This window comes from Stegostoma tigrinum, chromosome 19, assembly GCF_030684315.1.
Source record: "Stegostoma tigrinum isolate sSteTig4 chromosome 19, sSteTig4.hap1, whole genome shotgun sequence".
In the NCBI taxonomy this organism is placed as follows: Eukaryota; Metazoa; Chordata; class Chondrichthyes; order Orectolobiformes; family Stegostomatidae; genus Stegostoma; species Stegostoma tigrinum.
This window is the reverse complement of record NC_081372.1, coordinates 29,007,563-29,022,149: the sequence shown is the minus strand read 5'-3', so window position 1 is coordinate 29,022,149 and position 14,587 is coordinate 29,007,563. Positions and strand designations below refer to the sequence as shown.

Here is a 14,587-nt window from a genome sequence, read left to right as displayed (position 1 = left end):
TTGACTAGACTTAACTGACCCAACATGGAGGTTCACTTAACCTCTATCCACAACCTGGTAGGTCTTCATTGCACCAAATAGAAAACTTTAGCTTGTGCCTAAAACTGTTACTGTCTTTGCCCCTACAATTTTTGACATTTCTACTAATACATAAGGCATTCTATTCCAGATTACATTAATGAGCCAGATCTTTCTGCAAAGGCGGGGGGGGGAGTAATCGCGCAACATGTGTGTTACTATTGTGCAAATTGACAAGCCAGCAAAGAATCTGCACAATATTTTTAAGAATTTGCCGAATTTGCCCAGTAACCATTCATTAAACTAACCACAGAAGTTTATTCAATCTCATCAGTAACCATGTAAATATTTTGTTCATGCAATGCCAATCAATGCCTCTGTCTCTGATCCAGACAGAAAAAATTTAAATGTGCCCATTCCTTCAGAAGAGCTTTTCCAGTTCACATTTGTTTATCTTTGTGCTTCTGTTAGTTTAATCTTTTTTGGCCTGTTGGTCCTTTTTATATTGACTTGACTCCACCAATTCACCCTCTTTCCCCACTGTTCCTTCTCAGTCCTTTAAATGTCATTAGTTAAAAACAGATTGTTGATTCTGCTGCTAACTGGAGTCCCAGGTGTTCCATTGCTTTTGATGTACTGTTGGCAGCAATGCCACAAAAAATTTCAAGTGGACAGTTTGGTGGAAAAGACTTGAAGGACCATGCGTCAGTTACTTGGTCTGTTGAGCCTGCCCTGCTATTCAGTACCATCATGGCTGATCAAACACTTCATTGCCCTTTACCTATCTAGATAACCCTGTAAGCCAATGGGAATCAGAAATCTGTCACTGTCTTAAATATACTCAAAGGCTGAGTTTCCATAACCCTGTGAGTAATGTAATCTGAGATAATGGGAACTGCAGATGCTGGAGAATTCCAACATAACAAAATGTGAGGCTGGACGAACACAGCAGGCCAAGCAGCATCCCAGGAGCACATCTCTACATTTCAGATGAAAGTGGTATCTCCCATATTTTAAAATTGTGCTCCTGATCCAAGTCTCATCAACCAGGGGAAACTTCTTTACTTTTTATTTTTTTTTCCAATTTGGGATATCTCACGGGTTCCAGTCCACCTGATAATTTGGTTTAAATCCACTCAAACATCACTTGCAAATCCCATTGTGAGGAAATCAGCCCCAGTCCTGTTAGGGTGTAACTTGTTCAGCTTGTACAGCTCTCCACCTGCCCCTGAACCATTCAAATTTGTCGGAGTATACCAAGAGAAACCCCACTCCTGCAAGATCTAGACCATTCTGTATTGAAGAGGAAAACTATAAGAATGTGAAAGGGAGCAGAATTGAAGTTCTAAAAAGCTTGCCATGTACTTTAAATGGCTTAAATTCATTATTAAATCTTAAGAGGAGAGTAGGAACTGCCAATGCTGGAGTCTGAGATAACAAGGTGCAGAGCTGGATGAACAGGCCAGGCATCATCAGGGGAGCAGGAAAGCTGACATTTCGGGTCTGGACCCTTGTTCAGAAAAGCAGGGTCCAAACCTGAAATATCACCTTTCCTGCCCCTCTGATGCCTGCTGTGTTCATTCAGCTCCACACCTTGTTGTATTAAATCTTAAAAGCCTGGTTTGTGACTTAATTGATTCTGGGCAAAATATAAAATAATGAGAATGCATCTGAAAATTGAATGACTTTTCACTGTACCTTAAAAAATTCATGCAAATTAAGCGTCAGGCTGTACTGTATACAAAGAAAAAACATAATTCAAGGAGCATCTTAACTTCTCTAAGAACATTCCAAAGTCTCTTGTGTCAAAAGAATTGCTTTTGTAGTGTAGTCACTATTGCTGTGTAAGCAATAGTGCAGATGCTGTTGTGTGACAATATCCCCATGTAAGGCTTCACTTTGCCTTTGTACACAAGTTGAGGCAAAATAAAAGCTTACAAATGATCACTCCTTTACATTTTTTGATTAACAAATTATTCTTTTGATATATCCTCTGAGAAAAGATTAGCTGAGCTAAAAGTAGTCATATGTCGTTTGGTTCATGTGAAAACATGACTCGAATTAAATAATGACTTTCAGTTTTGACATATTTTGTCATTGGAGGTTATTAGCCTTGCCAGCTCTGCCAGCTTTGCTTACTTGATGGCACTTCTCCCTTTTTGGGATCCAATGTTCAAACCCCAGTCTAGACTTGAACGCTTCTTTGTATGAGCAAGTGTTGAAACATTAGAGGGGCCTAAGTAGCATTTTAATTAAAATGTTAAATCAGGGCACAAGCTCTGAAATTTTTGGGTAGGTGTTTGAGAACGTTTGATACTGTTTACAGAAAGATCACAGAAATGTTCTGGTCAAAATTCTTCCCTCAACTACTGTCGTCGAGCGGATTAACTGGTGATTTCATTTATCTGCTGATTAGGGACCATTCTGTGAATAAAGTGGTTACTTCATTTACAGAAGTAAATGAACAGCTTGATTTTAATTGACTTCCTGTGAGGCACTGATTGAAGTTTTTGAGGTGTGTAACATTCTTTTGATTAATTTCAAACTTTGGATTGAATGGCTAATTGACAACTTCTGTTACAAATAAGTTTCCCTGAAATGCAAATTTCCTTCTTGCTTGGTATGGTGTATATGTATCTATTGTCTTAAACTGGGCAACTAATATTAAAGGAAATTTGTCAGGGGGAAGTGGGAAATTGGTTTAGTTTACCTTATGCTAACTATATATAGAACTGGATGATTCAACTCAATTACAGCAATAAAATGTTATTCTCTCTTTACATTTTAGCGCAAAATATTAAGATCTAGGTTTGCACTGTATAAGCTCTTGGTAATTTAATATTTAAAATATTTGATATTTGAGTAAAACTATGTGTATGATTCTCTCCTGTGGTTACATAGATTACTAGAGCTGGTATTCATTCTCAATGGACTGTCTCTTTGGCCACCACTTCAATTCTCCGATACTCATTTTCATTTGTTGTCATCGTTGCAGTGGAATTCACACACAACCTTCTGATTTTGAGGTAGCAGTGCAGCCACAAAGTTGAGCCTCGCTCTAACATAAATATGGTGTACGTAGTTCTGAGACCTCGACTGTAAATGGATAGGGCATTAATTTCTAATTGAATCAGGAGACCCAGTCTCAAAGCCAGAAGTATTTGCTGTGCTGTGCTTCTCCATTGTGTCTCTGTGCTGATGTCATGACGTTTGTTCATGTTATGATGTCAGCTGCTGAAATTACCACAGCTTTTTAACTGTTAAAATGGCTTTCTTTGCTCTGCTGTGTAAAGGCTTTGTAGAATCTTTTGTGATAAATTTCAGTGGTGCTGCTCATGGAGTCAGAATTGCATGTAAGGAACTAGTGATGCCTACATAATATAACAATTTTCTCTTTTTGTTTTTTTTTTGTTTTAAACAGCATCTGGCTGTTGCAACAAGTGATGGGAATAATCAGCCCCTGACTGATGCATGAGGTGAATGCAAGTGGTTAAAACAATTTTCCAAATGTTAGTCCACAGAAAAGAGCAACAAATGGCTGCAATACTAATTGAAATTTCAATTTAAAGTAGTTTACATTAATTGTGACATATGCAACTGTTAAACCCTGTTTGGTCAAAATTCAAAGGGACCCAAAATTTTTTGAATGAAGGGAGTGCAAGCTGGAAATATTCTTGATTTTTCTAGTGTTTCCTGTTGAATTTTCAGTTATACAAATTTGTGATCCACACACTTTTTATAGTGCAATAAACATGATCCTGCTAGGTGTCATAGTACATTTCACTATCTTGTATGGAGTTTCATCGCAAGCATTCAGATGTTTAACAGTCACAATGAGTTAAATGTTCCTCCACCTCAAGTTCCTGAAGGCCACTGCTGTTTTCATCCCTCCACCCCCATCTCACCATATGTAATGGAACTTTTCCTTTATCAAAACGTTACATAAATCGTCTTCATTGTTAGTGACAATATCGTTCCATCTCAACATATAGATTAGTCTCTGCCCTCTGATATGTAGACATCATTTGTATGTTTCAAATTGACGTAAACAACTTAGCCCTACATCAATGTCCACTCCATATTCAGCTTGGGATGCCTTTCTAGCTTTGCTAATCCCTAATTCAGATTCTGGAATGGAGGAATTATCATTTTTTGCATCTTTAATTTTGGTCGTATTCTTTCCTGTTGCCCAGTCAAACTCTACTTAGCAGTTCTCGGGCTGGTGGCTCTGGTTGAACAATTTTTGCCATCAGAGTAGCTGGAATTTATTCCTGTGCTTGTTAAAGTGTCCCTTTTCCGTGTACTCTGGGGTTTCCCCAAATTCAGAAGATTGCATTTCATAGAGGAATTAATGATTCCTGCAAAGGAGAAATCTTGCGTTGGTGCAGTTTCAGATATTTCAAGGTTTTTGGGGTTCGGAGGCTAAATTAAGAAGTATTTTTAAAAAATTCAAAATCTGTTCATGTCTAGTTTCTATCAGAATTTGTGTATTTCACAAATAACCCCATTTTCCAGGAGAAAAATCATTGTGTTCTGTTTCCCTTGGTAACAGATGTTATCATCAAATACAGTTGAAAACATGTGAAAAGGAGTGTAATTCTGATGAGTGATCAAATTCTCCTGCCAATAATGCACTTTACCTGTCACCAATCATTTTTAAAAGATGGTTTTTGTGTTTGATTTGCATTTCGCAATTTTTTTTTGTCTGGAGAATGAAGACTTTGTCTGCTGTAGCATTGTATTCTGATCAGAAATTAATTTTAACTTTAAAATAATAGCCTTGCGGATTTTGATGTTGTTTGTTTGAGATTTCTTCAGCTAAACCTGCTCAGTTACATGACTTTTTTCTCCACCTTTTTCCCCTGCTATTTTTTTTTGAACAAGAATGAAATACTGAAAATGCTGGGAAATGAGAAACAAAAACAAATTGCAGGAAATACACAGCAGGTCAGGCAGCATCTGTGAAGACAAGACAGTTGATGACCTTCTATCAGAACTGGGAACACTTAAAATTGGAATAGATTGTTAGATATTAAGTGGCTGAAATGGGGCATGGTAGAAAAATAATACAAAGGAAGTTCTCTGTTCAGGGTGTAAGACAGGAGACATTGTGGGTCAAAACAGCTGGTAGTGCGAAGTCAAAGGTAATGGTAATGGGGTAAGTTAACACTCAAAAAATAAGTGACCAGTCATGTCCCAATAGAATTCCCTTTGGCTCTGCATAACCAACTGGTATGGAATGTCTCTTGCCTTCTATCTGATCACAAAGTTTCCTCCTTGACCTATTTCCACCAATTCACCTCCTTAAATCCTGTTACACTTTTTAACTTTCCCAGTTCTGATGAAAGGTCGTTTACCTGAAATATTATTGTTCCTCAGTCCACAAGTGTTGCCTAATCTGCTGAGGTTCTCAATTTATTTATATTTTTTAAAGCTTCAGTTCTAAATACTGTATGATGATTTCAAGTGAATACTGTAAGGGATGCACTTCCAGGAGTCACCTTTTGTAGTAGACATTTCTGATAAATGTATTTTTGGCAGGATCTGGAATGCACTTTCAAAAAAAAAATAGGGACTGAAGTGGTCTGGCTTGGACAATTATTTGAACTGTGGGTGGAAAGACTGAGCATTTTCAAGTTCCAGTACATACTGAATCGCTGCATTTGAATAAATGACAAATTGTTTGATTTCTGAGAACAAATGCAAGACTTGTTCATAAGTTTCATAAAAGGATTGGTCAGAGTATTCATTACTTTGTTTATCAAAGAAGCTAGGTTTTTAGGCTAACTGGTCTCTTCTGGTATTTATGCTCCACGTTAGCTGCCTCTTACCATCATCCTGTAGCTGCATCATAAGGATTACTTATTATACGGCAGGTGCAAGTCCATGTGGGTTAAGAGAAGAATAAAATCAGAGTACACAAATTAGTAAACAAAAGTAGTGAGATTTGTTTCTAGAGAGCTAGAATTCAAAACTTGGGAAGTTCTGGGTTTGTATCAAAACAAGGTTAGACCATATTGAGTACTGTGTTGTTCTAGTAATTTTAAGGGAAGGAAATTGAAACTCTAAAGTGACATATAGACTTGCAAGGAGAGTAGCAGACATCCAAGGGTATTGAGATCTTTCCTTGAGGAAAGGAGGCTATGCATGATCTAATAGAGGTCTTTAAAATTATGAAAAGCTTTTTGATAGAATGGGGGAATGGTTGACCTGACCACTCTGCATCTGTCTTCAAGGAAGAAAGTGCTACCCAAGGCACAGTAAAAGAGGTCCTTGAGATGCTAGATTATATAAAAGTTGAAAGAGGAAGTAATTGGGCTGGCATTACTTGCTGACCAATCCTTTTATGAAACTTATCAACAAGTCCTGCATTTGCTTTCAGAAATCAGAGTATTTGTCATTTGTTGAAATGCAGTGATTTGGTATGCCCTGGAACTTGAAAGTGCTCAACCTTGCCACCCTCAGTTCAAATAGTTGTTGTCCTAGCTACTACTACAGTCTCCATTTGTACAATCTTCTTGAAAATGCATAAAATTCATCAGTCACCAGAACTGGATGAGGTCCATTCAAGGGTAATGGATAAGGAGTGAAAACTATGGAGGTACCAGCCATAATCTTGCAATGCTCATTCAGATGCAGTGGTAGTACTAGACAGTTTAGAGTGTTGCTAATATGCTATTTCAAAAAAGGCTGCAGGAATAAGCTTATTCCAGGCATGTTTGTTTTTCCCCAACATCAAATTAAGCTTTTAAAAACCTTCTTAATACAGAACAAAATCAACTTTCTTTCAGATGTATCATGATTAACGAATTTACTTTCTTCATTCACAGGACGTGAGTATAATACCAGTACTTGTTGCCCATCCATATTTGCACCTGAACTGAATGGCTTCCCAGGCTCTTTTAGAGGGCAGTAAAGATTGATCCATATTACTGTGGGTCATTCTTATTCACTCATGGGACATGGGTGTTGCTGCCTACTTAACATTTATTTCCCATCCCTATTGTCCTTGAGAAGGAGGTGGTGAATGGTGGCCTTGAATGACTGTGTAGTCTGTATGCTATGGATTGACCCACATTGCCCTGAGGGAGGGAATTCCAGGATTTGACACATTATAGTGAAGGAAAAGCAATATATTTCCAAGTTTGGATGGTGAGTGGCTTGAAGTGGAACTTGCAGGTGATCGTGTTCTTATGTATCTGCAGTACTTGACTTTCTCAATGGAAGTGGTTGTGGGTTTGGAAAGTGCTGTCTTAGGATCTTTGGTGAATTTCTGCAATGCATCTTGTAGATAGTAGTACTGTGTGCTGACGTCTCCAGTAGAGGGAGTGAGTGCTTCTGGACGTGATGGCAGTCAAGCAGGCACTTTGTTGTGGGTGGTGTCAAGCTTCTCGAGTGTTGCTGGAGCTGCACTTTTCTGGGCAAGTGGGGATTATTTCATCACATTACTGACTTGTGCCTTGTAGTTGGTGGGCAGGCAGTAGGGAGTAGGAGGTGAATTACTTGCCACAGTATTCCTGCACAGTCTCTCTGCTACTCATAGCCACTTTATGGGGCAAATGTGGTTGAGTTTCTGGTCAGTGGCAACCTAAAGTGTGTTGATTATTGGGGGATTCAGTGATGATAATACCATTGAATGTCGAGGGTGGTAGTTTGTCTCTTATCAGAGATGGTGAAAGCTTGGTATTTATTTGGCACGAATGTGCAAGCCTGGATATTGTCCAGATCTTGTTACATTTGAATGCAGACTGCTTTGGTATCTGATCTGTTGCGAATAACACTGAACATTATGCAATAATTGGCAAAAATACCCACTTCTGACCTTTAGGGTGGAGGGAAGGTCATTGAAGCAGCTGAAGATGGTTGGGCTGAGAACACTACCTTGACGAACTCTTGCAGAGATGTCATGGAGCTCCACAAATACAACCGCCTTCCGATGCACCAGGTATGATGGCAACCAGTGGAGAACTTGCCCCAATAACCATTGATTTCAGTTTTGCTAGAGCTCCTCGATGCCCCATTAAGTCAAATGTTTCTTGATGTCCAGGGCTGTCACCTGTTACCTCACCTGGAATTCAGCTCTCTCGTCCATGTTTGACCCAAGGCTTTTAATGAGGTCAGGAGCTGAGTGGCTTTGGCACAACACCACCTGGGCATCACAGAATGTTATGTTGAACAAGTGCTGCTTGATGAAACTGTTGATTACAACACCTTTCATTTCTTTATTGATAATGAAGAGTAGACTGATGGGGCAGTAATTGGCTGGTTTGGATTTGTACTGCTTTTTGTGTACAGAGCATATTCAGACAATTTCCCATAAGTCGATTCCAGTGTTGTAACAACTTGGTCAGGGGAGCTGAAAGTTCTAGAATACAAGTTTTCGCTACTGTTGCTGGAATATTGTCAGGGACTATTGCCTTTGTCGTATCCTGCCTCCAACTGTTACTTGATTTCATGTGAAATGAATCTAAATGGCTGAAGATTAGTATCTGTGATGGGAACAACTGGACGATGCCAAAATAGATCATTCAATTGCATTTCTGACTAAAGAGTACTGTGAATGCTTTACATAACAAAATATATTAATTATGTACAAAATTACAAACTGAGATTTTTGAAAAACTAGGCAACGATCAAGTCAAAAGTTAACAAAATACAAGAAATAACAATTGATGTTGTAATCATGTTTCATGTGAAATTTTATTTAAAACTTGATTTTGAGTAACAGACATTTAATTTGGGGATGAATTTCAGTTGAGTAGATTCAGCTCATCAAAAAATGTGATGGGACAAGTCTATGGTAGTTTTCGTGTTAAATGTTGATTTGAGTTCCCTAGCCTTTCAACAAGTTGGATTTTTAATTTTGGATTTTTAGCCCAAATGGTGTCTTTCCAGTTTTTAAAATAGAGATAATATCTATGCAATTTATTATAATGTTGGGTACTACAGTAATACATCATAATTGCACATATTGCTTTCATAAATGTTTGTTTATTATGTTCTTGTAGTGTTTGGGATGAATCCTCATTTGTCCCAGAGTGCAATTGCAGAATGCCATGTGAAGTTGATGGTCCAGTCCTGATTTCTGTTGATGGAGATCTGCTCTTTCCATCCTCTCAAACCAAATTTTCATAGATCACTTACAACACTGTACACAGCTATGAGTCGACACACAAATAAACTATTGCAGGTATTTTAAATTATCATCCTGAGGAAATTAACTAGCAATTTGGGACTAATTTTAAACTGAATAGAAATTGTATATTGCTGAAAAAGACAGTTTATTGAGCATTTCAGCTTGCATTCATCAGGACATGTAAATTTAAACAAATCTTGTCAATTAATTGTCAGCCATCATCTAACTAGCATTCTCCATGGCAACCTTTTCTACCAACCAGCGTCCACTTGCTAATTCATGAGCGCTGTCTTCTCCAAGTATAAATGTTTTCCCTTTTATTACTTGTGATTTGTCCAGATGAGTGGAAGGCAAAAACCTTTTGACAGCATTTCTCCATTCAGCAATACGCCACACTACCAAATAAATATTAGAATTGAACTTTGGCACATGGCATTTATATGATTTCTGATTTGATATGTTGTGTTTTTCTCTTTTAAAAGACTATTCAACATCCTAGCCAAACAGGATGTGCATCTTAGACCCCAGATACAAGGATTGCCTGGGGATTGTATCAGAGATAATGGGGACTGCAGATGCTGGAGAATTCCAAGATAATAAAATGTGAGGCTGGATGAACACAGCAGGCCAAGCAGCATCTCAGGAGCACAAAAGCTGACGTTTCGGGCCTAGACCCTTCATCAGAGAGGGGGATGGGGTGAGGGTTCTGGAATAAATAGGGAGAGAGGGGGAGGCGGACCGAAGATGGAGAGTAAAGAAGATAGGTGGAGAGAGTATAGGTGGGGAGGTAGAGAGGGGATAGGTCAGTCCAGGGAAGACGGACAGGTCAAGGAGGTGGGATGAGGTTAGTAGGTAGCTGGGGGTGCGGCTTGGTGTGGGAGGAAGGGATGGGTGAGAGGAAGAACCGGTTAGGGAGGCAGAGACAGGTTGGACTGGTTTTGGGATGCAGTGGGTGGGGGGGGGGGAAGAGCTGGGCTGGTTGTGTGGTGCAGTGGGGGGAGGGGACGAGCCCACCGACTCCCACAGCTACCTAGAATACACCTCCTCCCACCCACCCTCCTGCAAAAATTCCATCCCCTATTCCCAATTCCTCTGCCTCCGCCGCATCTGCTCCCACGATAAGACATTCCACTCCCGCACATCCCAGATGTCCAAGTTCTTTAAGGACCGCAACTTTCCCCCCACAGTGATCGAGAACGCCCTTGACCGCGTCTCCCGTATTTCCCGCAACACATCCCTCACACCCCGCCCCCGCCACAACCGCCCCAAGAGGATCCCCCTCGTTCTCACACACCACCCTACCAACCTCCGGATACAACGCATCATCCTCCGACACTTCCGCCATTTACGATCCGACCCCACCACCCAAGACATTTTTTCATCCCCTCCTCTGTCTGCTTTCCGGAGAGACCACTCTCTCCGCGACTCCCTTGTTCGCTCCACACTGCCCTCCAACCCCACCACACCCGGCACCTTCCCCTGCAACCGCAGGAAATGCTACACTTGTCCCCACACCTCCTCCCTCACCCCTATCCCAGGCCCCAAGATGACATTCCACATTAAGCAGAGGTTCACCTGCACATCTGCCAATGTGGTATACTGCATCCACTGTACCCGGTGCGGCTTCCTCTACGTTGGGGAAACCAAGCGGAGGCTTGGGGACCGCTTTGCAGAACACCTCCGCTCAGTTCGCAACAAACAACTGCACCTCCCAGTCGCAAACCATTTCCACTCCCCCCTCCCATTCTCTAGATGACATGTCCATCATGGGCCTCCTGCACTGCCACAATGATGCCACCCGAAGGTTGCAGGAACAGCAACTCATTCTGCCTGGGAACCCTGCAGCCTAATGGTATCAATGTGGACTTCACCAGTTTCAAAATCTCCCCTTCCCCTACTGCATCCCTAAACCAGCCTAGTTCGTCCCCTCCCCCCACTGCACCACACAACCAGCCCAGCTCTCTCCCCCCCCCCCCCCCACCCCCACCCCCACCCACTGCATCCCAAAACCAGTCCAACCTGTCTCTGCCTCCCTAACCGGTTCTTCCTTTCACCCATCCCTTCCTCCCACCCCAAGCCGCACCCCCAGCTACCTACTAACCTCATCCCACCTCCTTGACCTGTCCGTCTTCCCTGGACTGACCTATCCCCTCCCTACCTCCCCACCTATACTCTCTCCACCTATCTTCTTTACTCTCCATCTTCGGTCTGCCTCACCCTCTCTCCCTATTTATTCCAGCTCCCTCTCCCCATCCCCCTCTCTGATGAAGGGTCTAGGCCCAAAACGTCAGCTTTTGTGCTCCTGAGATGCTGTTTGGCCTGCTGTGTTCATCCAGCCTCACATTTTATTATCTTGCCTGGAGATTGTGTTGGGTCATTTTTTGTTTTTCTACTGTTACGTGACAAGAATTTATAGCAAATCTTCAACCTAGTGTCTGAAGGTGATTGTGAAAGGAATCAACTGGATGAAGATTTTTGATTCAGCTTGGTAATGCATGAAACAAATTATTTATGGTTATTAACTTTCCACTTGTCTTAGTTTTTTGTATCTTTTGGTTAAAATGAAGCCTAAATTGTTGGAGATCTCAATCTACTACTTAGTATCAGATACTCACATTTTGGATATAACTGACAACTTTTAAATCATTAGAAGAAACTTGAAGTTAATTAACTGTCACCGGTAGTAGTTTGTGTTAACTACCAATCAACTGTAAAGGATTGCCTAAATAGCAAGTAGTTGCTGTGAGGAGGAAGCAAGGGAGCACTTGTATCTTGACCATGACTGAAAATGTATTAGAGAGCAAGCAGTATCAGTTGACATGGTGATCATTAGCAGTGCGTACAAGTCGGGAGTTTTTGCAAAGACTGGAGGTGTTGCTGTCTCTAGTGAAAATGTCTACAGTAAATGTCTCATTTCATCTCTATCAGGCTTAGAGTCATCAAGCTTTGTTAGCTACCTTTCTTAAAATGGTGGCTAATGATGAGATCCAACACTGGACTGCTGAGTTAGCTTAGCCTTCTACAAACTGATGCTGTGTATTTGACAACCATGACTTATGCAAGTTGACAACAGTCCTAGTGTATGATGGTCCCCAACTTAGGTCTGATATCTGAACATTCCCACTTACAAATGTGATTCCATTACAGAGGTGTCAGTTTCAAGTTTCCTCATACTTACAAACAGGTATTTTATATTGTCCTGAATTGTGTTCCAAACTGTATGGAAATCAGCTTGAGAACAGAATCCATTTGCAACCCAAGGACTGCCTGTACAGAGCAGGTGTGACAGCACTTTCTGGTACTGTATTGAGACCTGCACTCTGTATCAGGAACTTAAGTAATATAAGAAAGTTCCTCCAGCCGTGCCACTGTTCTATCTTTTGGACACCGTGGGAGGGCTGTGGAAAGCACGCTGGTGTCCTCTTTGAAACTGGTGCCACAAGCTTTGAGGCCAAACTCTTGCAAAATTGATTCACTGGACATTAATGTGAGTGGCCAAAAAGCATCTCTTACCAGGAACTGTTTGATCAACTCTGAAATTGTCATCATTCCAGGGAGGGAGACAATAATGTTTCATATATTCTTGGAATATTTGGGATTGATAATAAGTGCTGGCACATGTCAGTGCTCATATACCAACAATTTCTGAAGCGTGATTAGGGATGGGCAACAAATCTGACCCAGGCTGTGATGCCCACATTCCATGAATGTGTTTTTTAAAAAAAAATTGAGCTTACACAAACTTGGGCTGTGTTCACTAGAATCTAGAAGTTTAAGGTGTTAATTAATTCAACTTTTCATGATACTGTTGGTAGTACATCTTTAGGGACTGTGGAAAACTGGAAGACAGTGAACTGTTTTTCTATACTTGTGGTTTCTTGAAAGTTTAAGTTAGCAGTTTAGTATGTGCTGTGACCTACCCATTGTATGCGGAAAATCAAATGATTTTGGAGAAAAAGACAAGATTGTGTTTTGAGAGCAAAGAAATGGAATTAATGATGTTTTAATTGCTGCAAAACTTTGCTTTGGAAAAGAGTCAGGAGCCTAGCAACACTTTCTGGACTTGATTTCACCGACTTGGGTGGTCATTAAGGAAGGGATCCAGCAGAGCTGTATATAGTTTCGTTCAATAGAAGCTGTTGGGAACCTGACAAAGTTTTCAGATCTCAGGTATTTATGACTACTTTATAAATCCTTGCAAGCTGAGCTGTGACCCACTTTTCAAAGGCTCAGGTTCATCTGGATCTGTGGAGCTTTATTGCTATTGTAATATTAAGGAGAGCAGATAGGGATGATTCAAGGAAGCTGTATTCTTTGAGTTCATGGTTTAGGGATGTCATTGAATAATCAAAACCAGTCCTTTTCAGGAGTGAAATTAGGCAATATTTCTACAGACAAGATATCAAAGATTGGATTAGGATTATTCCATGGCACAACGTCGTGGGCCGAAGGGCCTGTGCTATGTTCTATTAGACTTTTGGAGTACTGTTCAGTAAATGGCAGCTGATGCTGTTGATTTTAAATTTAAAGTGATACGTTTATAGATTTTGTTAACAGAAGATATTAAGCAATAAGGTAAAGACATGTGGAGTAAGGACCCCAAGCAACCATGATTTCGTTGAATGTTAGAGCAGATGTGTGCAAAATGTCATCCTCATGCTCTTAATACTACAAGTCTCTTGTGTTAGCTGCCAACAAGAAATGTGAAATGAGGTTAGATTAATGTCACCCTCATTCCTGGTGTGCACATGACTGCAGTGCGGAACTTTTTCTTTAATCTGTACTAATTCATAATGTCTCTGAGAAACCATAAAATTGTAAGTACTGTGTTCAGTGTCCTCACTTAAAGTTGGGGCTGTGTTGCTAAAAATTGCACCTTCAAATGAAAAGACTTAAGTGAAGCATTGACAAACACAGCCACCAGTGGTTAAACAGAAGTTTGGTTCCATATGGTTGGCAGTAGCAGATTAAAACATGGTACCTAGTCCCTCTTAATTTGAAATACAACACCATCTGTACTTTAAATGGCTGAATTCCTATACCAGTAAATGGAGTAACTCTTTTTTAAAGTAAAATTTTCAAGTATATAACTGTTTTCTAATGGTATCAGTTGTTGTGGACCATCAGAGTGGAGCCAGGCAATCTACTCCTTGGGTTCTGCACTGGGGTCCTTTCCTGTTTGGGCTCTGGACTTGCTCAGGTGGCTGTTCCTTATTCCTGGGTGCACCATGGCAGCTGCCTGGTCATGTCTTTTTGGAGGTTCATGATGCCATTCTTGCTGGCTGCTGCCACTTGTGGGATCTGTATGCTGGGTCTGTTTCTTGTTTGGCTGTGGGGCTTCTTGTTCCTTATCCTTATCAGTTGGAGTTGGGGGCTTGCTGGCATTTCCTCATGATTGTCGTCCTTCACAGTTATCAAAACAGTCTTGTTTGT

General features: G+C 40.7%; 1 protein-coding gene across 10 annotated transcripts in view; it reads left to right on the top strand.

Moving 5' to 3' along the window:
- tpd52l2b (tpd52 like 2b) overlaps positions 1–14,587 on the top strand; it is a 52,209-nt gene that overhangs the window by 23,478 nt on the left and 14,144 nt on the right. The window lies entirely within an intron of this gene.